Source organism: Bos grunniens, chromosome 9 (assembly GCF_055505025.1).
Source record: "Bos grunniens cultivar Pamir isolate PY7600 chromosome 9, Bosgru_T2T1.0, whole genome shotgun sequence".
In the NCBI taxonomy this organism is placed as follows: Eukaryota; Metazoa; Chordata; class Mammalia; order Artiodactyla; family Bovidae; genus Bos; species Bos grunniens.
The window spans coordinates 73,711,106-73,734,891 of NC_141173.1; the positions used below are offsets into that span (position 1 = coordinate 73,711,106).

A 23,786-nucleotide genomic window follows, 5' to 3' on the forward strand; every position below is an offset into this window, starting at 1 on the left:
AGATGGCTTAATTTTAATTAATTTACATGAAGCAAATGAGCAAGAGAGATTGAAAGTGTGAGTTTGTAGTGTGGTCCTCTATCTGAACAGCTATATAACAAATCCACTTATTTTACAAACATTTATTTGTAACCTTTTTCTGCCAAGATTGTGCTATATCCATGTGCCAATTCTGTGCTAAGAACATGGACCTTTCCCAAGCCATTAATTGCACATGGTTTTTTAAGCTAGTGCTGCAAACACCCAAAGTCATTTTCTAGCTGCTTTCTTGCTATTTTCAATTAAGTGTCAGCATCTGGGTCTAATCTGACCTGCACCAAACCAGAAGCTCCAGGATATAATTCTTCATAATTTGTAACAAGGAGGAGCCAGAAGTAACAACTAAAGGTTTAGTTACTTTTCCAAAGCAGTGAGGACTACGAACCATGAAGCAATACTGCAAACTGGGCTTTGCTGGTCCCAGGAAAGCGACTTGAAGGACATGCAACTAGCTTAGGCGTGATTTGAATGCTGCACAATCCATTCCCATGTTGCTTTTAGCTCATCTGAATGCTCATGCAATATGCAGCCATTCCTCGGTACCCGTGGGAGATTTCTAAGCAAAGTAAAATATTTCTACACAAAACTTGTCACTTCTGTGAAAGAAACTACAATTGTCAAAAATTCTTATAATTACACCTATTTCTTTGTAACTAGAGCATGTCAGCATAATACCCAGGTAGGGTACAGTTATCAACACTTTCACAGAGGGAAAATCTACCTGGTTTATTTTTCTAGTTCCTTTGGTAATGAGTGTCTTGTTTGCTAGTTCTCTGGCTTTAGGAACATAGACTATCCTTTCTCTCAATTTCTCTCTCTTTCTCTTTTCTTTAAAAAAAGCATTGTGTTGTGGAAAAAGTCTTAGTTAAAGGAAAACAACTGCTTTGATCTGATAACGTGGAAAATAATAGTTATGTAATATTCACAGGAACAATTCTTCCAATTCTTGTTTATCTTTTAAAAATTTTTGATAGAAAAATGAGCCAAGAGAAGCAAGTTTTTAAAAATGTATGCCTAATCACTTCACTTAGAGATACTGTTAGCACTTTAGTATACATCCTCTGGTTCTGTGCATGTATAAATAGACAGCTATAATTTCCTTTAGCTAAAATGGAATCATATCTCTATGATATTATATACCTCACTTCCCCAAGGCATTCAGTGTTCTCCTACATCATTATTTCTAATGACAGTGCAGTATTCCCTGTATTATTATTTATTTAACCAATAGAAGCATATATGAATGGCTTCAGGATAAATAACGCCTTCAGAACTTCAGTTTTTAAACCACCTTTCCCCTCTCCCAGATGGTTAAGCGACTGCCTACAATGCGGAGACCTGGGTTTGATCCCTGGGTCAGGAAGATCCCCTGGAGAAGGCCATGGCAATCCACTCCAGTTCTCTTGCCTGGAAACTCCCATGGATGCAGGAGCCTGGTAGTCTACAGTCCATGGGGTCGCAAAGAGTCGGACACGACTGAGCGACTTCACTTTCACTTTCCCCTCTAGGTCATCTTGGAAATCGTATTCTCCATCCTATTCTGAGAATAGAGTTAGCTAATTGATAATTATCTTTTGAAAGGAGTGGAATGAAAGTGATCTAGTGAGTAGAGCTTGGATGTGGCAGTCATCTCCCACTCAGCTACTCACTTGCCATAGGAGCATGGACGATTCCTTAACATCTGTAACACGATGTCTCAGACTCTATCTCTGGCTCTGAGAAAGAAAACATCTGGATGCAAGGCAATTAGCATTGCCTCGAAGAGTGGTGTGATGAGCATTGTGCCGTCTCCCACCACAGAACTTGGGAATTTGGGGCCCCTTTTCCAGGACTTAATCTTTGAAGTTGAGCCCATATCTCCACAGTTATTAGAAGACTTCTGAGAATCAAATCAGCCTGGACAGACTGCTCAGAATTCTTGGCTCAACCCAGGCTTTGGTATTCAATGGTCAAAATGCAAAAACAGGCAACTTTTGCTCACAGTGCTAAGTTGCAAACCATCTGCTTCTCATTTCTAGTGAGTGCTATTGGGTAGCACAGAACAAAAGTCATCATCCCCAAATCCCAATTCTAAAGTTCTCTTGATCTGTGCATTAAGTCAGAGTCAATTCTACCTAGGTGGCAAGCCAGCGTCATCTGGCTGTCAATATCTACTATGTGACATTTGAGAAAAGGAAGGAAGGGAGAGCCAAACAGCCAAAGATTGTATCTTAATTCACACAAGGGCAGGGGAGAAAATGGAGAAGAACACAAGGACAGCGCTCACAACAATTGTTGCTGACAGTGTCAGCTAAAATAGCAGCTGGCTCTCATCCAGGGAGTTCCCCATTCAGCTGCTGTGTGTGTGTCCCAGGTCTAAAGAGCACACAGCCCATACCTGGCCAGTCCAAGTTCCCATACATCCTGCAGTGGGTTACACACTGCTTTTTACTAGCCTCCCAAAAAAATGTTGGGGAAGAAGAAAACGGTATGTAGTCCTTCCAAGTTACCTGATCTATTGAACAGTATTGCACTTTTTCAAAAGTGAAGGCTGAATTTTGATGCTTAGGCTGTTGTGTAGGCCTATGTCCTGCTGCTTTCCCTTCATTCTTAGCTTCTGATCATCACAGTGTTAGATGCTGTACAAGGAAAAGAACAAAGACATAGACCTTTAGGAATTGACAAAACTCCTATCTCAATGGGGGTGAGAAATGAAAAATAAGAGATATGGAACACAAGAGCTGAGTGACTGAATTTTAGGGTTGGAGGTAGGAGCCCCACATACTGAGTGGGAAGACGAGTGAGCTGCCAATCAAAATCTCCTTCAGATGATATAGCAGGAGGAGGGAGAGGAGAGGGGGCGATCACTTAGTTCGCTGAGCATGAGGGGAGTATCTTGCAGTTCTAGAGAATGTTGAGAAGTGGAAGTGTGAGTGGGAAGCCTGCATTTTTTCCGCACCCACCACCACACCATCTCCTTGGCTGCAAAAAGTCCGTTATTGCACCACGAAGCATTCGTGATCCAAATTAGGCAAATGAAAATGCATATGATTCCATCTACCTAGGATCTGTTCTGTTAAGCAAATGCCCTCACATGAAAATGGTTTTTAAAGAATGGAAACATGAGAAAACTTGACTATCTAATCAGGCTCTTGATGTTCTCTTAAACTAATCTGTACTTTACGTTTAAATTGTACCCAGGGGAGGAAATAACTGGTGGAAAGAGCACTTCCTGGGCATCTAGAAACCAGCTCCCTAGCTTCCAGTTTACAACACAGGAACTCTGGGCCTGGTGAAAAGTCTCCTAACTTATTTGATTATCAGATTCCTCATTAAGATTTAAAAAAAACAAAAATGAGACTAAGTCACTTCTCAATTCCCTTTCCACTGCAGAATTCTGGTTTTTGCCAAAAATCATAGGATGAGGACTAACATTTACTTAGATTGGTGCCACTGACTCAGGACAGAATTCTCAAACTATCTGCTACTAAATACTACTGGCTTAAGAGAATCCAAGTAGTTGGTAAAAGAGCTTTGCATTCTTGGAAATACATAATGCCCCTGGAGAATTTATAATCATTTTATAAATAGGCAATGACTCTGCTTTTCTTTAAGCTATACATCATGAAACCTTTGGGGGGCGGGAATAGGGGGTGGGGTAGCTCAGTGCAGTGATGGCTTTAGAAGGACAAAGCCCTCTTTTCTGTGAACAGTGGAGGCCCTTAACTTCTCTTAGTCTCAATTTTCTCATCTGTGACTTGGAAACAGTGAGGGCCACCTTGAAGGGCTGGAGGGGTGGAGGAGGAGCCTGGCTTTCCACAGAGCAGTGGATCAGGCTCCCCTAAGAAGAAAGTGTGAAGCTTTGCTCTCAAGCAGGCCAAGTTCAAGGGCTGGTTCATGGTTTGGAAGTCACTTCATTTCTACAATCTCGGCTTCTTCACGTGTGATATGGGAATAATAACCTTTACCACACACATTTACTATATGTGAAAAGTTGAGCAGGGTTCATAGCACTTAGTAAGAACCCAGTTGATAAGCATAATTACTGTGCATTACCCACAGATTCAGAATTGGCCTACTCGGGCACTGCAACTGGGCTTTTACATGACAAAGGGAAGGGGTCTCACTAGAAAACAGTTCAAATAGTAATGCAAGAATGTAAGTCTAATCTACCAAGAGGATGAGCTCTGTTTACATGGAGATAACAAATTCCATATGTTGAATTTATGTGTAAATACCAATTAGGATGAAAACAAAAGTCAACAATGTTTTATTTGCATAATATTCTATTTACAATCAGGACCACTACCTAATCTTTAACTTGGGAAGTTCTTGAAATACAGAAAAAACTGTGTATTTTCCTGACACAGAACGGGGTTGGAGGAATTACAAATGCTCTTACTTTGAGGCATTAGTTAGGTTCTTTGGTTACAGGCAACAAATGCCAGCTCTGGTTCAAGTTCTTAGAAGGATGTTGGTGAGCACAATGCACCAACTTCATGGAAGTCTGCAGAAGCAGGTTTAAAGTTGGGGGGGAAAATCAGGAGGGCCTCCTGGTAGGGGCAGTTTTCTGCCCTCCTTATATCAGAATTGAAGAGAGAGGGCTTCCTTGGCCCTCTAGTGGTTTAGACTCTGTTCTTCCTCTACAGGGGGCACAGGTTCGATCCCTGGTCATGGAAGTTCTGCATGCTGTTAAGTGCAACCAAAAAAAAAACAGAAGAGAATTGAAGACAGGAAGTCCAGTTGACCAGGCTTAGATCTTAGAAGACCTTCCCTTCAAATTCCTCCCACAGGAAGGATGTAGGCAAAAGATATTCCTGGAACCTCTTTGCCTTCATGGAAGAAGAAGAGCTTATTTGAATTTTCTGACCTACCAAGACTACCCACTATGGGGTGAGAAGCAAATTCCCGAAAGGAAACAGAGATGCTGATAGGAAGAGGGGGTGGATACTGCGTGCTCTATCAACAAAGGTCTACTACTGAGAGAATTGTTTCCACAGGTGAAGAAAACTACTCCCCTCTCCCTGTCTCTTATAAGACAGAGATAATAGTACACCCAACTCTACAGGGTTGGTTTGAAGTATATATATAGTCATGCTTCACAAGTGGCCAGGACAATGTCTATCACATGTCTAGGGTGTCTATTAACTTTCCCTAAATCATACTATTCCTTCTAATTTTAATTGTACCTGTGTTAAGCTTTTCTACTTTTGTTGCATGTATAAACATATTTGTGGGATGTTTCTTAGATCCCTGCATATTAGTATTCTTTATCAAAGTGTGTGTTTCTAGAGAAGAGATCATGCCTCACTTTATTTATTTATTTGGGCCACAACTTGTAGCTTGTGAGATCTTAGTTCGCAGGCCAGGAATTCAACCAGGGCCACTGCACTGAAAGCACCAAGTCCTAACCACTGGACCACCAGGGAATTCCTCATGCTTCACTACAAACAATACAATTTGCTTTTGAATAACCGATGATGATGATAATAACAGAAAGGCATTGCCCTAGTGATTAGTTTCAAGTGTTGTTTTTAGACTTTTTTACTATCTACATATTATTTATAACATAGTCAGTGTTTAAAATTATGCTTGATCAATAGGCTTCCATTTTCTTTTCCATGATCATGTTCAAAAGCCTTGATTATACAGACTACATTGTCCATACAAGGCTTTTGATAATGGAATGGTCGGCACAGACTTCCCTTCCTAAATATTTCGCTGACTCACTTGTTCCATTTTTAAACACCAGCAGATTAGCATTGGTGACATCTGCTAATTATTTGGTTTGACTCGTGGCTGGCATAAGACTTCCATCTGCAGCAATCAGGAAGACGTGATCAGCGTGAGGCTAATGCTACCCAGTCCGTGACCAATTTGTAGTAATGAGTAGCCTTGTCTATTCTCTGTTTTCCCCAGAGGTATCATTATTTATCATGTGTTGGAAACAGAGCTGCCAGAAGTTTAGCATAAACCTGGTAAGAGTGAATCTAACTCCCATCAAGTGGAAGGTGCATGGTCTTCCTATTAACAGCAAATCAGCTCTAGAATTGTATTAATCTGATTATATATTTAAAACCTTCTACAGTCCTGGGTGTTCTTTGGAAGGAATGATGCTAAAGCTGAAGCTCCAGTACTTTGGCCTCCTCATGCGAAGAGTTGACTCATTGGAAAAGACTCTGATGCTGGGAGGGATTGCGGGCAGGAGGAGAAGGGGATGATAGAGGATGAGATGGCTGGATGGCATCACTGACTCGATGGACGTGAGTTTGAGTGAACTCCGGGAGTTGGTGATGGACAGGGAGGCCTGGCGTGCTGCGATTCATGGGGTCGCAAAGAGTCGGACACGACTGAGCAACTGAACTGCACATCTCTCTTAGGGCTTGCCAGGTGGTAGGGTGGTAAAGAATCCACCTGTCAATGCAGGAGACACAAGAGTTGTGGTTTGATCTCTGGGCTGGGAAGATCCCCTGGAGGAGGAAATGGCAACCCACTCCAGTATTCTTGCCTGTAAAACCCATGGACAGAGGAGCCTGGTGGGCTATAGTCCACAGGGTTGCAAGAGTCGGACATAGCAACTAAGCAACAACATCTCTCTTAAACTCTCCTTCTAGCCCTCATTCTGATGTAGAAGCAGTCTTAGAAGAGAGCTGAAAACTGACTTTTTTTGCTTCCTGGTACCAGGTTTCGAAAAGTCCCTTCACTTGGCCTTTGCCTCTTTGTTTCTTTACCACCATCATGTGACTGCCTCAGCTTCATTAAGGCATGCTAGTGAAGCTTCCAGGCTTAATTCTGAGCAAATTAAATCATACTCTATAAGCTGACTAATAATTTTGCCTACTTATTTTTGTGATGCTCAGCCAGGATTAGAGAGGCAGTGAACTCAGATCCTGGCAGTTGCCACATTTGTTAATTCTAACTCTTTATTCAAAACTTTGGGTCAAAATTGGTGTACATTTTCCCCATAATGTGGGCTACCGAAGCAAAAAAAGGATAATGCTTTCTGCCCCCTGGTGCTCCTTGCCTGCAACTGCAGCAGATGACTGAGCTCAGGAATCCTCCAGACAGGAGGAGAGGGATTCAACTGTTCATGGTGCTTGGGAAAGCCAAATTTGGGGGCTTAACATAAGCGGTGGGTGCTAGAAACCTAAGTATCAGGTAAATGAATGGAGAGGAACACTCAATTATTTACAGCAAGCCCTCCTGGAGAGAACAGAAGGCACTCTGGATTCTGGCCTTTGTTGCTCTCTTAGCCCCTCACTGGGGAAACTGCTGGGGTGGCAACCCTGGCCTTTGCTTCTTCTATTGACTCTGCCAGGTTCCTCCCACCTTAGAGCATCAACCTCTGCTGCTCCCTCTGCCTAAAAATCTCCCTAACCCCCTTCACGCACTGAACCCTCCCCTCTTTTCAGGTTTCCTCTGACAGGACTCTTTGGGCGGATGACTAAATCAAGATTCCATTAAATCTTCTCACACCACCTGGGTCTTCTCCTTCAAGGCATTCATTGTGATTGTAATCAAATAATTAATCCCAGAAACTGTTGTTTAATGAATGTGTAACCTGCTAAAATGGAAGCCCCCTAAGGTCTTATGTCTGCATTTCAATTTTCATATGCAAAGTAGATTCACAAAATATTATTTTTAAATAAATGAGTGAAATTCAGAATTGAAAACTCAACATTCTGAAACTTGACAACCCTTCTTTAGGTTTTCTAAATAAGCCATAGCCAGGTTTATTCTGGAGCACAGTTTCAATTATCCAGATGAGGGAGAGAGAAAAAAATATGGAGAGGATGGGCTGAATTGGGTCAAATTTCTCTTCTTTCTGTTTCACCCAGGAGTAGTTGTATGCTCATGTGATTAAATGCCAAAACAAGCTTGCAGGGACTTTTCTCTTTCCACAAACTCCTCTAACTGTAGAAAGGGTAAGCATTCTTTTCAAATCCCATTCCCATTTTACCATTTGCCTCACATACTGACTCACCCTCCAAGACTCTAACCATTTTTTTTTTATTAAAATATAATTGATTTACAATGCCATGCCAATCTCTGCTGTACAGCAAAATTGCTCAGTTATACACATTTATACGTCCTTTTTTCACATTTTTTTCATTATGGCTTATCCCAGGAGATGGGATATAGTTCCCTATATGGGCTGTACAGTAAGACCTTGTTGTTTATCTATTCTACATGTAATAGTTTGCATCTGCTGCTGCTAAGTCACCTCAGTCGTGTCCAACTCTGTGCGACCCCATAGATGGCAGCCCACCAGGCTCCCCCATCCCTGGGATTCTTCAGGCAAGAACACTGGAGTGGGTTGCCATTTCCTTCTCCAATGCATGCAAGTGAAAAGTGAAAGTGAAGTCGCTCAGTCGTGTCCGACTCTTAGCGACCCCATGGACTGCAGCCCACCAGGGTCCTCTGTTCATGGGATTTTCCAGGCAAGAGTACTGGAGTGGGGTGCCATAGCCTTCTCCCAATAGTTTGCATCTACCAACCCCAAACTCCCAGTCCACTCCTCTCCCTCCTCTCTGCCTGGGCAACCACAAGTCTGAGCTCTATGTCTGTGACTGTTTCTGTTTTGTAGATAGTTCCACTTGTGCCATATTTTAGATTCTACGTATATGACCCTAACCATTTTTATTCTGATATCTCATTTAGAAGAGAATCCTAGGCACCAAGTCAGGGCTCATTGCTTAGTATGACTAGCAATGATGCTTTTCATTACTGAGCCTATGATACTTTCTGGTTATTTTCTCTATAGCCTTTTTAATTTTTTTTTAACTTATTGATTTTTCTCTACAGTCTTATACTGGAAATAAGCAATAAGTGTGACTTTCCTTTGACAGATGGAGGACATGAGCAAGGGCAAATCTGGAGCCCTGGAACCACTGTCATGCTGGCAAGACTGGGTCACTTCCAGGACAGCCGTGGAAGAAAACCTCCAGAACTCTGGGCCTCGGGGCAGTTTCCACAAGGCCTCCAACTGATTACAGATCCAGGGTTTCCTCCCATTGACTGAAAGTATAATAAATACAAGTGACAGTCTGAATACCTTCTGAGATAATCTTGTAACGGTTAGGAGGGGAAAGAAGAGACAATCCAGCTGTTTGCCCATTTTTATCCTGCCTAGTGTGAGCTGAATGCTAACTTGAGAGCCCCTTTTTAAGATGGGCTGTAAAGTACCATCTCTTAAGGAAACGACCCCATATCAGAAAATTGGTTGGATCCAAACAGCACAGTGTATTTACTGGAGGACCTGGATGGGGAAAGGGACTGGGGCAGCAAGGTGTGGTCATTATTATTCCACTGACCTGAAACCTAGCATGAGGGGTGAAAGGCTTAAACAGCAAAAGTCATACGGACTCATTATTTTAACAGCACATCAGTTTCTTGTTCATCTAACTTTCAACAAATATTTATTGAAAACTGGCAATAGACTAAGTTTGGTGGATACAGCCAAGAATAAAAAGAAACTCTTGGTCTCTTAGATTTTTCATTTCAGGGCAGGGGGCTCATAATGGATGGAAGGAGAGATTATATACAAGGAAATAAACAAACAGAATGACTTCAAACACTAATAAATATCCCAGTAATGATAAATCAGAGTAATATGGTAGAGAGTGGCTGGAGGCAGTGGGTTATCCTAGGTCTGTGTGGTCCAATACCAGTTAGCCACCAGTTGCAATGTGGTTGGTCTAAATGTCCTGAAGAAACATGCCAGATTTCAAGGACCTAGAATGAGAAAAAAGAATGCAAACTATCTTATTAGTATTGAAATGACAATATGTTACCTATATGGGGTTAAATTAAAGTAGCATTAAAACTGATTTTATCTTTTTTTAATTTTTTTTAATGTAGCTACTAGAAGATGCACCATTACATGTCTGACTCACATTGTCTCACCTGATGTGTCTACTGGACAGTCTCGTGTGGACAGAGGGGGCAGGGAAGACTGCCTGAGGAGATGATAATACGTGTAGGGGGTGACAGGCCATATGATTGTCTGATGAGGGCAAAGGGAATTATAGAGAATAGGTGGGAACCAGTATGATGAGTTAGAAAAGAAAGCCAGAAAGCCAGTGTGCCTGGAGAGAAGAATGGATGGGAGATGCTAGGCTCCTGAGACTAAGGCTTGCTTACACAGGGCCTTGTAGACTAGAGGAAGAAGTTAGAACTTTATAGAAAACATAAATCTTCTATAAAATATGGGAGCAGATTTGCTTCTGTGCAATTTTCCAGGCACAGCTCCAAAATATCAACATTCAGTATAAATGCTGGCTTAAAACATGCAAAGAATCCCACTCGGCTCAGAATATCTCTATGCTAATAGAGGCTTGCATGGGGATATGCATTTATTAAACTTGTCTACTTTCACATAGTAACTATGATGTTTATATATAAACTTTTTATGAGGAGGAACACAGGTGGACAGAGAATGAACTCATCTAGATTAAATGAAAATCTCAGCTTCATCTTCTACTTTACTCAAGTTCAAACTCTGATTGTATATGTAAGAGCACAGGCAGATAAACTCAAGTTTATCCAGAAAGTACAAAGTGCAGATTGAGAGACAAACACTGAATATTTCCTTCACTATACGTGAGTGTGCAGATAGAAGGTTTGTAGACGATAGATCCATTTATGCCATATTTTAGAGTCTACATATATGACCCTAACCATTTTTATTTTGATACCTCATTTAGAAGAGACTCCTAGGCACCAGTCAGGGCTCATTGCTTAGTATGACTAGCAATGATGCTTTTCATTACTGAGCTTATGATACTTTCTGGTTATTTTCTCTATAGCCTTTTTTATTTTTTTTTTAACTTATTGATTTTTCTCTACAGTCTTATACTGGAAATAAGCAATAAGTGTGACTTTCCTTTGACAGATGGGGGAAATGAGCAAGGGCAAATCTGGAGCCCTGGAACCATGTCACTCTGGCAAGACTGGGTCACCTCCAGAGCAACAGTGGAAGGAAACCTCCAGAACTCTGCGCCTCGGGGCAGTTTCCACAACTGGGCTTTTTTTTTTTTTTCCTACTGGGCTACTCCCAGGAAGAGGAAAATAAACTGAATATGTCCTTCCTTCCCCTAGCCCTACCCCTGGGGGAGTGGTTATTTAAAAAAGTAGTGAATCATTTTAATGATCAAATATTTCAGATGTATTTTGAAGTTTATATAATGAATGTATTGCCATAAAAGCAAAAATTTAAGTTTCACAAGTGAAGTGGAAACATGTTTGTTCTCAATTATCAAAGGGAAACTTATATCCATAATTACCAGGTAACTCTTACACAATAAAAGGCAAAAAAGAACATGTCCTAACTAGGGCTAAGTGTTCACAAAATTAAAAGGGAATGAGCCCAAGTGCTCAAATTATCCACAGGCAGCATCAAGGTTGGTGCTTAGCCAAAACACATTAAACCCTACCAGCTGAGAGCAATAAGAAATCTCTAAATCCTGAGCTGGTCTGAGCCACTCTTATTGTGGTTCCTGAGAGAGGTATGTATACAAGGAAAAAGGACATGTGAAAAATAAAAACACATATTTAATATTAGTTGCAAGAGATCCTGGTATCCCAATAATAGACTCTCTGGCCAGCTGAACTGGAGCCCGTGTGTAGGCCCAAGCCTGCCATCAGCCCAGCTTCACTTCTAATTCCCAGACTTTCCACAGGCTGACAGCAGAGTCTGAAGGGATGAGTTCTGAGCACTGAAAACTATTCTACATTAAGAGAGGAGGCAAATGACTGGGCCTGCACTTTTTTTTTTAAGTCTTTATTGAATTTGTTAACAATACTGTTCTAGTTTATGTTTTGTTTTTTTGGCTATTGACACTTGGGATCTTAGCTTGCCAACCAGGGATGGAACCTGCACCCCCTGCATCGGAAGGCAAAGTCTTAACCACTGGACCAGGGAACCCTCTGGGCCTGCACTTTTGAAGCAGTGATCCTGCCAGACAATTGGCATGGCCCCATCCACATCCTTGAATTCCATAGATTTACTACTCCTCCCTCCTGGGACCTGAGGGTTCTTGAGCTAGCAGTGATCTCAATAGGGAGAAAACGAAAATGGAAATTAAGGATAGGTGGTTATAATCTGACAATTTTAAGGAAAAAAATGTAAATGCAATTAAAAAAAGAACGTGCATAAATGTATAATGGAATGGTGTACGGCAGAAACCAAAGCAACATTGTAAAACAAATGTACTTCAGTTTGAAAAAATACAATTTTGAAAATGTGCATGCATATAGTCATCACCATTACTAAGCACAGACTCTGAAAAGTAAGTTTTATGAAGCCTATTTAAAATGAAATCAAATTGAGGTTCACAGTAATTAAGCCACTTGCCAGGGCCAAAAGATAGCCTGATGGTATGTGTTCAGTCACTTCAGTTGTGTCCAACTCTTTGCAACCCTCTGGACTGTAACCTGCCATGCTCCTCTGTTCATGGGATTCTCCAGGCAGGAATATTGGAGTGGGTAACCATGCCCTCCTCCAGGGAATCTTCCCAACCCAGGGATCAAACCTGTGTCTCCTGTGTTTCCTGCATTGCAGGCAGATTCTTTACCCACTGAGCCACCTGAGAAGCTCCAGCCTAGTGGAGGAGCAGCTATCTGAGCCCAGGTCTGTGTTCCTTCTTTTCTGCCACACTGAGCATAGACATACGTCTGTGAATTGAAATAAGAGCAGAACATTATCACCAACATTAGTGTCATGAAAGCACTAACAGAATTTTCAAATAGGAAATTGTTCAGTACATTATGTGTTATCCATTATTGCTATTGATATAAATTGTATTCATTATACTTACAAGGCATAAATAATTAATAGACAATGTAGCAAGGAGTAACCATTTATGATTCTTCCAGGTCCACAGCAAGGAAAAGAAATATATGTGTCTTATGGTCTCATTTCCCGACATGCCTACCCTGAGCTTTCTCTGAAGGCATCTTCAACTCACACTCAATATGAATGTATAAAATCTGGTTTATTAACTTCTTTACCAAACAGCTCATCTTTTCGATGTCTGAAGGGGAAGGCAGTTCCAGTTTAAATCAGTGGCTCATATCATCATCAAGAAATCAGATCTCTTGGATATTTGCTTTGTCCATGGACTAGTTCCTCTTTTCACAGCAAAATGGTGAACTGGCAGTTCCAAGTGCCACATGGAGACACCTTTTGGCAGGAGAGGCTGTCTCTTGCTCGAAGAGACAAAATAAAGAAGACATTTCCCAGGAGTCCCTAGAGGACTTTCTTCACATCTCTTTGACTAGAAATGGACTCCATAGTCTCATCCTAGAGCAGATTCATCCTCTGAGCAGGGAATAGTGCTTCTTCTTCTGAAGCCCAGGGCTAGGAAAAGGAGAAAGGAGGGGAGATAATAGAACAAAACCGGGATTCAGCTAGAAAGGAAGAGCAAGAGCAGGGACAGAACAGATGGTAGATCGGGAGTATCTCCAAGCTGTCACTATAGACTTTAAGCTGTGTCCTGGGCCCTAGGGTCTCCCTGTAGTAATCCATTTCATAGGCTTTTCCAGAGCAGTCTTCCTAAAGTACAGCACTGGCGGTTTCTGTTCTCACAGAACTCAATGCCAACGCCTCAATCTGGCCTCCAAAGCTCTCTACAGTTCACTCTAAATTTCCCTGTTCCTAGCCCACATTGCCATGTAAGGCTCTGTCTGTTCAGGGCACCTCCTCCTTACCTCCCCTGCACCACATCTCCTATGTTACCTCTCTCATGTCCCCATGCCTCTCTCATGTCCCCAAAATGATATTTCTAAATGCAGAGATCTGAACTATACTGTTTTACTTAAAATAATGTCTTCTAGGATGAAGTTTAAATTCCATAGCATCACATGCATTGCCTTTCACAAATTAGCCTCTATATGTCTTTCCAGGCATTTTCTCCGTTCATCTCCATTTCCATCCTCACCTCCTCCCCTGACACTCTTACCACATAGAAGCTTCTCACCCTTCCCAAATGCGTTCTGTTCTTTTATGCCTTCATGGTTTGTCATATGTTGTGATCATTGCCTGGGATATATTTCTCATCTTTTCCATCTGGTAAAACTCTATTCATTATTCAAGCCCAGATCAAAGTTCATTTCCTTTAGAAATGCTTTTTCAATCTCCCAGGCAGAAATAATTTCTTCCTCCATAGTTGCGTCTAAAGAGTGCTATTACACCAGTTAATACATTGTGTGGTAACAATTTCCACTGAAGTGTTTTTCTATAACAGATTATTATTATTATCATCAACAACATTATATTACTCTTTGCACCTTCAGCTCCTAGTACAGAGCATATTATCAATGAAAGTTGGAGGATGATCCATCTAGAATATCTACTTTGAATTCTGCTAATTCTTCAGATCTCATCTCAAATATCATCTCTTTTAGGACTTTGTTGTTATCCCCTATGACTAACCTAGACAGCATATTAAAAAGCAGAGACATTACTTTACCAACAAAGGTCTGTTTAGTCAAAGCTATGGTTTTTCCAGTAGTCATGTATATATGCGAGACCTGGACTATCAAGAAAGCTGAGCACTGAAGAATTGATGCTTTTGAACTGTGGTGTTGGAGAAGACTCTTGAGAGTCCCTTGGACTGCAAGGAGATCCAACCAGTCAATCCTAAAGGAAATGAGTCCTGAATATTCATTGGAAGGACTGATGCTGAAGCTGAAGCTCCAATACTTTGGCCAACTGATGTGAAGATCTGACTCATTGGAAAAGACCCTGATGCTGGGGAAGATTGAAGGCAGGAGGAGAAGAGGATGACAAAGGATGAGATGGTTGGATGGCATCACCAATGCGATGGACATGAGTTTGAGTAGGCTCCGGGAGCTGGTGATGGACAGGGAAGCCTGGCATGCTGCAGTCCATGGGATCACAAAGAATCAGACATGACTGAGCGGCTGAACTGAACTGAACTGAACTAATGAAAAGTTTTCTTCTTTCAAATCCCCATAACTTTGATTTGCGCAATTAAGTCCCTCCTTCATATCCTGTCCTGTCTGATGGTTGCCCTACCCCCCTCTCTCTGCCCCACTAGCCTGTGGGCTCCTTTGGTATTCTCTCGCTGTGTTCCAACTCCCAGTGTGGTACCAACTCCCAGTGTGATCTGCTAGTATATGTGTAGATATAGTCAAGGGAGAATGATTCTTTCCTTTGCATTTCAGCTTTGGGGTCAGTATTATTTGGGGATTCTTGACTTTAGAGAGTAGGAAGTTAGAAAAAATAGTTAAATGTGTTTGTGAAGCCAAATATTTCTTAAATATCCTAGGCATGGGGGGATCTTAAAGTTCTATAAGAATTTTTGAAAATATATTTATTTGGAGAGTATTTTCTAAAATATACAGACATTCTTGGTGTTTATGACTTTTTTTTTTAACCAAATCTTATCACGAGTCCTTGCTCTCAATGGTACCATGTTTGCAATTGTATTGATGTCAATGGATCTAATTTTCAGAGACTTCTCTGAAGTTTAAAGGTAGACAGGGCTACCAATGTATGCTTATTTCAGAGGACAATGAAAGATGAAGATTAAAAAGTACCATTAAATCTAAATACCTAAACAACATTTACATTTTATTAATATGTCAAAAGGTTAGAGTTATCAGTGATTGTGTCTATCTTACAGTAAATAAACACCCAATTGACTTGGCTGAGTCAGTGAAAAAAAATCAACCAACGAGTAAAGTTTGAGAAACACTCAAACTTCCCAGAAACCAATATTTCCTAAGTTTCTATTGTTTACATACCAACTGCCCAACCTGTGCCCTACCTCTATATCACCAATGATGTAGTAAAATTAATAATTCTTGGAATAAAACAATCATAAATTTTATACTAAAATCATGTGTAATAAACAAAAGGTAATTACTTAAAAAAATCATAACAGTGTGATTACAATTCTAGCTGGAATGTAGGAAAGCCCTTGCTTTCTTTTTTAAGATGGGAGATTAACAAGTGGAGTTGAAAAAACTGCCAGACTAAGAAGGACTGAAAAGACTTTTAAGAAGACATAGTTTTCTATTTACATAATTCATTTAATAGTAATCTTTGTCCCTCTGAAAATCACCTCCATACATGAGTAACATCATCTTGGCATTGGGAATTATAACTATAACTAAAAAACTTAAGCAGTTGATTAAAGTTAAAGTTTTCAAAGCACTGTTCTGGTTTATGATCATGTGTTTTGCAAGATTACAATGTGTTTTGCAAGACTACAATATGTTTTGCTAAAGACAATACTTCACCATTTTTGAAGGATTTATAATGTTTGACCAAGTAGGTTATATTCAGGAGTTAAAATCTGAAACTCAATTTTATGAGAAAACAAGTTACACTTAAATAAGACTTTTAGAGAAAGAACAATGAAAAAATGTAGGTGGATTTAGAAGATTTCCCTATTTCAATTTACACCTTAAGAGCATTTCTCTTATTATTGGGCATTTAATGGCTTATTGAGTAGGAGGCTTATTTCTGAAAGAAGTAAAAAAAAAAAAAAAGATAAATGTTGTTATCTCCTTTATTTCTTCCAGAACATAAAAAAGAATTAAAGACTCTTACTTGAAGATACCTCTTGGGAGTGTATTTTCATGCATCAGCCTTCATTTTAATCATTCTGAGATTTTTCAAGTTCAAAGTATCTCAGAAAAACTCCCTTTGTTTAAAGGGTATTCAGAGCTGCAGCAATTCAACTATGGAATCCTGGTGCTTTCACTCAGCACCCAGATGGACTGGAAGAAGACAGCACCAGGTACACAGGCCCACATGGCCAGGACTTTACCGCTGTAGAAGCTGGGATGGCAGAGCACAGTTTACCTGATGGAGGCAGATAGCAAGGACAGGTCTCTACCCCTGCTAACCCATGTCAAAGACTGTCCCAGGGAATCACAATTTCAGCTCACAGTAAAGGAATTGAGAATAATAGAGGTTTTTTCCCTTCCTTCAACTAAACACAGTGTTCTTTCCATGGGCAACTTTAGACCAACTTACTCCTTGCAGTAGATGACTCTTAAGTGCTGAAATTATTTTGTTATTTAGTTAAGAATTCACTGGGAGGGCTCAGACTTATAGGAATTGAAAAAAGCACGTATCCATCTAAGTGGATTAGGTTTTTAGGGAGCAGATGGAGCTGTAGGCAATGGGAGAAAATCAGCTTGCCCTACAGGTTACAGATTGACAAGAGGAAGGCAGAGGCAACAAGGAGGACATCAGCAGGACCAGGGATATTCAAGTATTAGAGCAGGTGGGTGGAGCCAGGGAAGGGGAAGTCGAAACTGTCACAAACAGGTGGGCAGGTGGGCAGCTCAGAAAAGGCTGTGAGCAAGAAACCAGACTCAAACTACAAACTCTGAGTTGAGGACACTGGGAAGAAGTGACCTTTGTGTGGCTAGAAATAAGAGAGGGAAGAGCTTAAAGCTGGGAAGAAATAAGTACTGGGTGGCATATCAGGGCTGTCTTGGGCATAGAAACAAAGCAGGGGGCTCCCAGAAGAGGTACAAGAGGAGAGCTTGGCCATAAAAAAGAGGCAAAAATCCATTTATTAGAACTGGGGCAGGGATAGCAGTCAGAGGGTTCAGTAAATGAAAGGAAGTGGGAAATTGAGCCATTCCCTAAATGACATGAATTTCTAAGTTTCTTCATTTCTGTTTATATATTTGATCTCTCTTTTGTGTTGGAGGCTTTCCTAGAACATCTGATGATCCTTGGCCACCAATCAACGTTTAAGAACAAAGCACTGACAGCTCTGTGTGCAAGCACAGAGGTTATCAACTGATGAGACTCATTGTGAAATAGTCAGGATGGAAGTCAAATATTTTGGGTGAGACTCAAACATCAGGATGAGGAAATCTCTGATGACATTTATCCCTTCCAAGAAGAGTTTCTGCCTGAAGAGTAAATATCTGGAAGATAAACACAGCAGTAAAAAGGGAGGGGGTTACTAGTATTCAATGTGCAGGGCCTTTCAATGCCTCTGTGATCAGCCCATGTCTCAAATATCTTCACGCCTCCATATCTGAAGTTTTCTCCCTTCAGTGCTGCTTGAGAATAAATTTCAAATCTCCTGCTCTTGGTAAGACTGTAGGTTAACTACAGGCTATATTCAGTCCAGAAAGAGATCAAAGAGCCCAGTCACTCTAGTGCTAGCTTCTTAGGGATTCAATGATGGCGATAAGCTCATTTTGCATTAGCACTTTTACTTTGAAGGTCATGTAAGTTATAGCTTCCTCCTCTCTTTTGAGGCAGTTACCACTTCTCCATCTACTTTGTGTCTCGTAAAAAGGTTGAAATCTTTCATCCTATTTTTCTTCTGTTTTGTCTTTAAGGCTTTGTAGTCTTCTCTCTTTGTGTGTGCTAAGTTGTTTCAATTGCGTCTGACTCTGTGACGCTATGGACTGTAGCACACCAGGCTCCTCTGCCATGGGTTTCTCCAGGCAAGAATATTAGAGTGGGTTGCCATGCCCCGAGCCAGGGGATCTTCCCAACCCAGGGATCGAACCAGCCTCTCTTATATCTCTTGCATTGGCAGATGGGATCTTTGCCACTAGTGCCACCTGGGAAGCTAGTAAAGGCTTCTCTTACTAGCATATTATTATGCTTTTGAGAAGAGTTTAAATTGTCATCTTTAATGAAAACTCCCTTTTGGTACCGATTGACAACATGAAAAGTGAAGTAGAATTTCAAGGGTAGGCTTTAGTGAGTTCAGTTCAGTCACTCAGTCATGTGCAACTCTTTGCAACTCCATGAACCACAGCACACCAGACCTCCCTGTCCATCACCAACTCCTGGAGTCCACCCAAACCCATGTCCATCTAGTCGGTGATGCCATCCAACCATCTCATCCTCTGTCATCCCCTTCTCCTCCTGCCCTCAATCCCTCCTAGCATCAGGGTCTTTTCAAATGAGTCAGCTCTTTGCATCAGCTGGCCAAAGTATTGGAGTTTCAGCTCCGACATCAGTCCTTCCAGTGAACACCCAGGATCAATCTCCTTTAGGATGGACTGGTTGGATCTCCTTGTAGTCCAAGGGACTCTCAAGAGTCTTCTCCAACACAACAGTTCAAAAGCATCAATTCTTCTGCACTCAGCTTTCTTTATAGTCCAACTCTCACATCCATACATGACTACTGGAAAAACCATAGCCTTGACTAGATGGACCTTTGTTGGCAAAGTAATGTTACTGCTTTTTAATATGCTATCTAGGTTGGTCATAACTCTCCTTCCAAGAAGTAAGCATCTTTTAATTTCATGGCTGCAATCGCCATCTGCAGTGATTTTGGAGCCCAGAAAAATAAAGTCAGCCACTGTTCCCACTGTTTCCCCATCTATTTGCCTTGAAGTGATGGGACCGGATGCCATGATCTTAGTTTTCTGAATGTTGAGCTTTAAGCCAACCCTTTCACTCTCCTCTTTCACTTTCATCAAGAGGCTTTTTAGTTCTTCACTTTCTGCCATAAGGGTGGTGTCATCTGCATATCTGAGGTTATTGATATTTCTCCCGGCAATCTTGATTCCAGCTTGTGCTTCTTCCAGCCCAGCGTTTCTCTTGATGTACTCTGCATATAAGTTAAAGAAGCAGGGTGACAATATACAGCCTTGACGTACTCCTTTTCCTATTTGGAACCAGTCTGTTGTTCCATGTCCAGTTCTAACTGTTGCTTCCTGGCCTGCATACAGGTTTCTCAAGAGGCAGGTCAGGTTTCTGGTATTCCCATCTCTTTCAGAATTTTCCACAGTTTATTGTGATTCACACAGTCAAAGGCTTTGGCATAGTCAATAAAGCAGAAATAGATGTTTTTCTGGAACTCTCTTCCTTTTTCCATGATCCAGTGGATGTCAGCAATTTGATCTCTGGTTCCTCTGCCTTTTCTAAAACCAGCTTGAACATCTGCAAGTTCACGGTTCACTGAACTTTGCTGAAGCCTGACTTGGAGAATTTTAAGCATTACTTTACTAGCGTGTGAGATGAGTGCAATTGTGAGGTAGTTTGAGCATTCTTTGGCATTGATTTTCTTTGGGATTGGAATGAAAACTGATCTTTTCCAGTCCTGTGGCCACTGCTGCATTTTCCAAATTTGCTGGCATATTGAGTGCAGCACTTTCACAGCAACATCTTTCAGGATTTGAAATAGCTCAACTGGAATTCCATCACCTCCACTAGCTTTGTTCATAATGATGCTTCCTAAGGCCCACTTGACTTCACATTCCAGGATGTCTGGCTCTAGGTGAGTGATTACACCATTGTGATTATCTGGGTGGTGAAGATCTTTTTTGTACAGTTCTTCTGTGTATTCTTGCCACCTCTTTTTAATATCTTCTGTTTCTGTTAGGTCCCTACATTTCTGTCCTTTATTGAGCCCATCTTTGCATGAAATGTTCCCTTGGTATCTCTAATTTTCTTGAAGAGATCTCTAGTCTTTCCCATTCTATTGTTTTCCTCTACTTCTTTGCACTGATCGCTGAGGAAGGCTTTCTTATCTCTTCTTGCTATTCTTTGGAACTCTGCATTCAAATGGGTATATCTTTCCTTTTCTCTTTTGCTTTTCGCTTCCCTTCTTTTCACAGCTATTTGTAAGGCCTCCTCAGACATACAGTAAAGTTATTATAACAGGTCTTGATGGAAAAAAATGACAGTTATTCTGATAACTCATGGGGAACAAGAAAGTGTATCAGAGCCTCCTTAGTGGTCTCACTTTAACTCTTCATTGGGTATGAATGGGACTGGACTTACTAGGCAGAATTGACTCAGATTTTCTCCAGAAAAGTGGCTTTACCTAAATTACCAGCCAATTTCACTGCCAGTTGATATCTACTGTTACTTGCTTTTAGAGACCTTCCATTATTCTTATTTCCCCTTAGAAACAGCTTGCCCATTCTCTGATAATTACTTGAACTCATGGTGAACATACCTCACAAGCACACAAAGATGAACTTTATATCCGACTGATTTATTGGTGAGTGATTCCCAAATGCTACTGGTGCAAGATGCCTGTCTGACTTTATGTGAACAACTTGGGCAGTCTCTTAAAAATAATAGAATTGCAGATCCTACCACCACCACCCCCCATGCCTAGAAGAACTGATTCAATAGGTAGAGTATACAGGATTTTGACAAGGTAATTCTGAGTTACTGTTATAAAACAGTCATTTCATTGACTTATTCATACTTATTCATATTGTTTATTTTTAGATGACTAGTGCACTAGTCAAAAAGTATGAATAGACAGTTTTTGCCTTTGAAGAATTATTATTTAGTAGAAAACACAGGGCCTTTTCTGGTGGCTCAGATGGTAAAGAATCTGCTTGCAATGAGGGTGACCTGGGTTCAATCCCTGGGTCAGGAAGATCCCCTGGAGAAGGGAATAGCTACCCACTCCAATATTCTTGCCTGGAGAATCCAATGGACCGAGGAGCCTGGGGGAATACAGTCCATGGGGTTGCCAAGAGTTGGATACAACTGAGTGACTAATACACACACGCAGATGACACAGACTTAACAGAAAGAATTTTAATTAAAATCAGTGTGTAATTATGAGGACAAAGTGAATCAACTAAAGTACTGTGGACATTTGGAAGAGTCATAAATGACTTAGAGGGGATCAGGGAAGGTCTTATGAGGAAGTGGTCACTTAGTTGGGCTTTGAAGAGTAAGTGAGGTTTCCATGGGCAGAAGTGGAGAGCATTTGGGTAGGTTTTTTCAGACATATTATCAAAAGAAAGTGCTCAAAACAAAAATTATGTCATACTAGATTTATTTTCATTTTTATATATTCTGTATTGATGAGCATAAGTAAATATTCCAAGTCAAACGTTTAAGTTTTCAGATATTTTCAAGAGCTTTAATTCATATTAATAATCATTGTCACATACTTACTAAGTACCCATCATGTATTGAAATCTGTAAGCTGATATAGGACAAATTACAACAATAGCCTAAAATTTGTCTGCCTTGAAGAAGCTAGGAAATAATAAGACACAGAAATATTAATATAAAAATACTCAATATTTTTTAGTAAATATTTTGATAATGTTCCTTATTCTTTCAACTTGATCCACCTCTCCTCTAATTAGTATGTAGATTGATTCTTATTGTAGATCAGTTTTTGGGTAAAGATGAACATTTTTTTAAGCTTCTATTTTAATATCATCAACCAGCAATACTTCCTCCTGTAATAATAGGGGAACGTTTTATACTGTCCTTCACTTATTCTATTTATAGTTAAAAGTCATTTTTAAATTTTCCCTTTCCTCTCAAAGGTCCCATCTCATCTCTTGCATTGCTTTTCCAATTTTACATCAATATGTCTTTGCTATTTCTTGGTAATCTTTGCTTTCTTTATTAGTTTCAAAAACAATATTCCCTTTATATTAGCTTCAAGCTCTTCTTTCAGTTAAAGTACAAAATTATGTTGGAATTTCTCCAGAACTTTTTCAAAGAAAAATGCTAATGATGGTAGTGTGATGCACTCTGTATATCATCATTAAAATGATTAAAACTGTTATAAAACACCTTTTTGTGCTCTGCAGTGTACAAAGAAATGGAAATTATTGCTATTCTCTAGAGAATCTAATACTGAGGATGAATCAGTAAAGGACATAAATTGTGAGCAAAACATAAGCAAAGTAATATAACTGTTAAGGAAGATAAACTCTAGGCATTAATGAAGAGAAAGTATTGCAGAATACACTTGGTTTCAGAGACCATATACAGAGAAAAGTGGCATCATTATGGGATACACTTGACCATCTTTTCTTTTGACTCCACTTCAATACAACTCCTTCTCTGCATTCTGCGCTCTCTTTTCTTCTCTTTTTGTGCGCATTTCTCTTTTTCCTCCCCCAATCTCTTCTCCACTCAATGAAAGAACAGTCTCACAGCCTTTTTGGGTCCTATAAAGAGCATTTACCCTTCTCTTAAATTGGTCCTTGCCCAGTGACAGTGGCACAGTGGTTAAGAATCCACCAGCCAATGCAGGAGACACAGAAGATGTGGGTTTGACCCCTGGGTTGGGAAGATCCCCTGGAGGAGGAAATGACAACCCACTCCAGTATTCTTGCCTGGAAAATTCCCCGGACAGAGGAGGCTGGTGGTCTATAGTCCATGGGATTGCAGAGTCAGACACAATTGAGTGACTGAGCACTCAGTGACACTAAGTATGAAGAAGCTTCTTCACTCCTAAAAAGCCACTCTGGGTGCTTCTGATCAGTTCCAGTCTCAGCTGATTGGAATCTCTGCCTTTCAAAAGCACCACCAGTTCCTCACTGAAAGCATGGGAAGACTGACATTATGGTACAGTGTCTATAGCTACTCGTATGACCTTATACCAAGCTGGATCTGAACATGCTACTTTACAAAACGTGGAGGTTTGTGGCAGGCTAAATGATGCCCCATCCCCTTGCCAATATGTCTACATCCTAGTCTCTGAAACCTATGAGTGTTACTTTATTTGGCAAAAGGGATTTTGCGGAAGTGATCGTTAAAGAACTTGAGATGGGGAGATAGTCTTACATTACCTAGGTAGACCCGAGATAATCACAACTATTCTTATCAAAGGGGCCCAGAAGGATTCAATCAGAGGAGAAGGCGAGGTGATGATGGAAGCATAAACTGGAGTGAGACGATCCGAAGATGAAAGAACTGGCCACAAGCCTATGAACACAGGTGTCCACCCTTGAAACCAGCCCCAACTGGAAAAGGAGAGCAAAAGAAATTTTCCCTCAGGTTTTCCAGAAAGAACTAGCCCTCTAGG

The 23,786-nt window shown here is 40.6% G+C and overlaps 1 long non-coding RNA gene across 2 annotated transcripts in view; it reads left to right on the forward strand.

Moving 5' to 3' along the window:
* The first annotated feature begins 19,870 nt into the window (after positions 1-19,870).
* The window catches only part of LOC147366176 (uncharacterized), a 34,454-nt gene continuing 30,538 nt past the window's right edge, over positions 19,871-23,786 (forward strand). Inside the window, exon 1 of one of the 2 annotated variants that reach the window (XR_015132413.1) lies at positions 19,871-20,261. This is a non-coding gene — a long non-coding RNA (uncharacterized LOC147366176). The remainder of the gene's footprint in view (positions 20,262-23,786) is intronic. The other variant, XR_015132412.1, reaches the window with a different exon arrangement.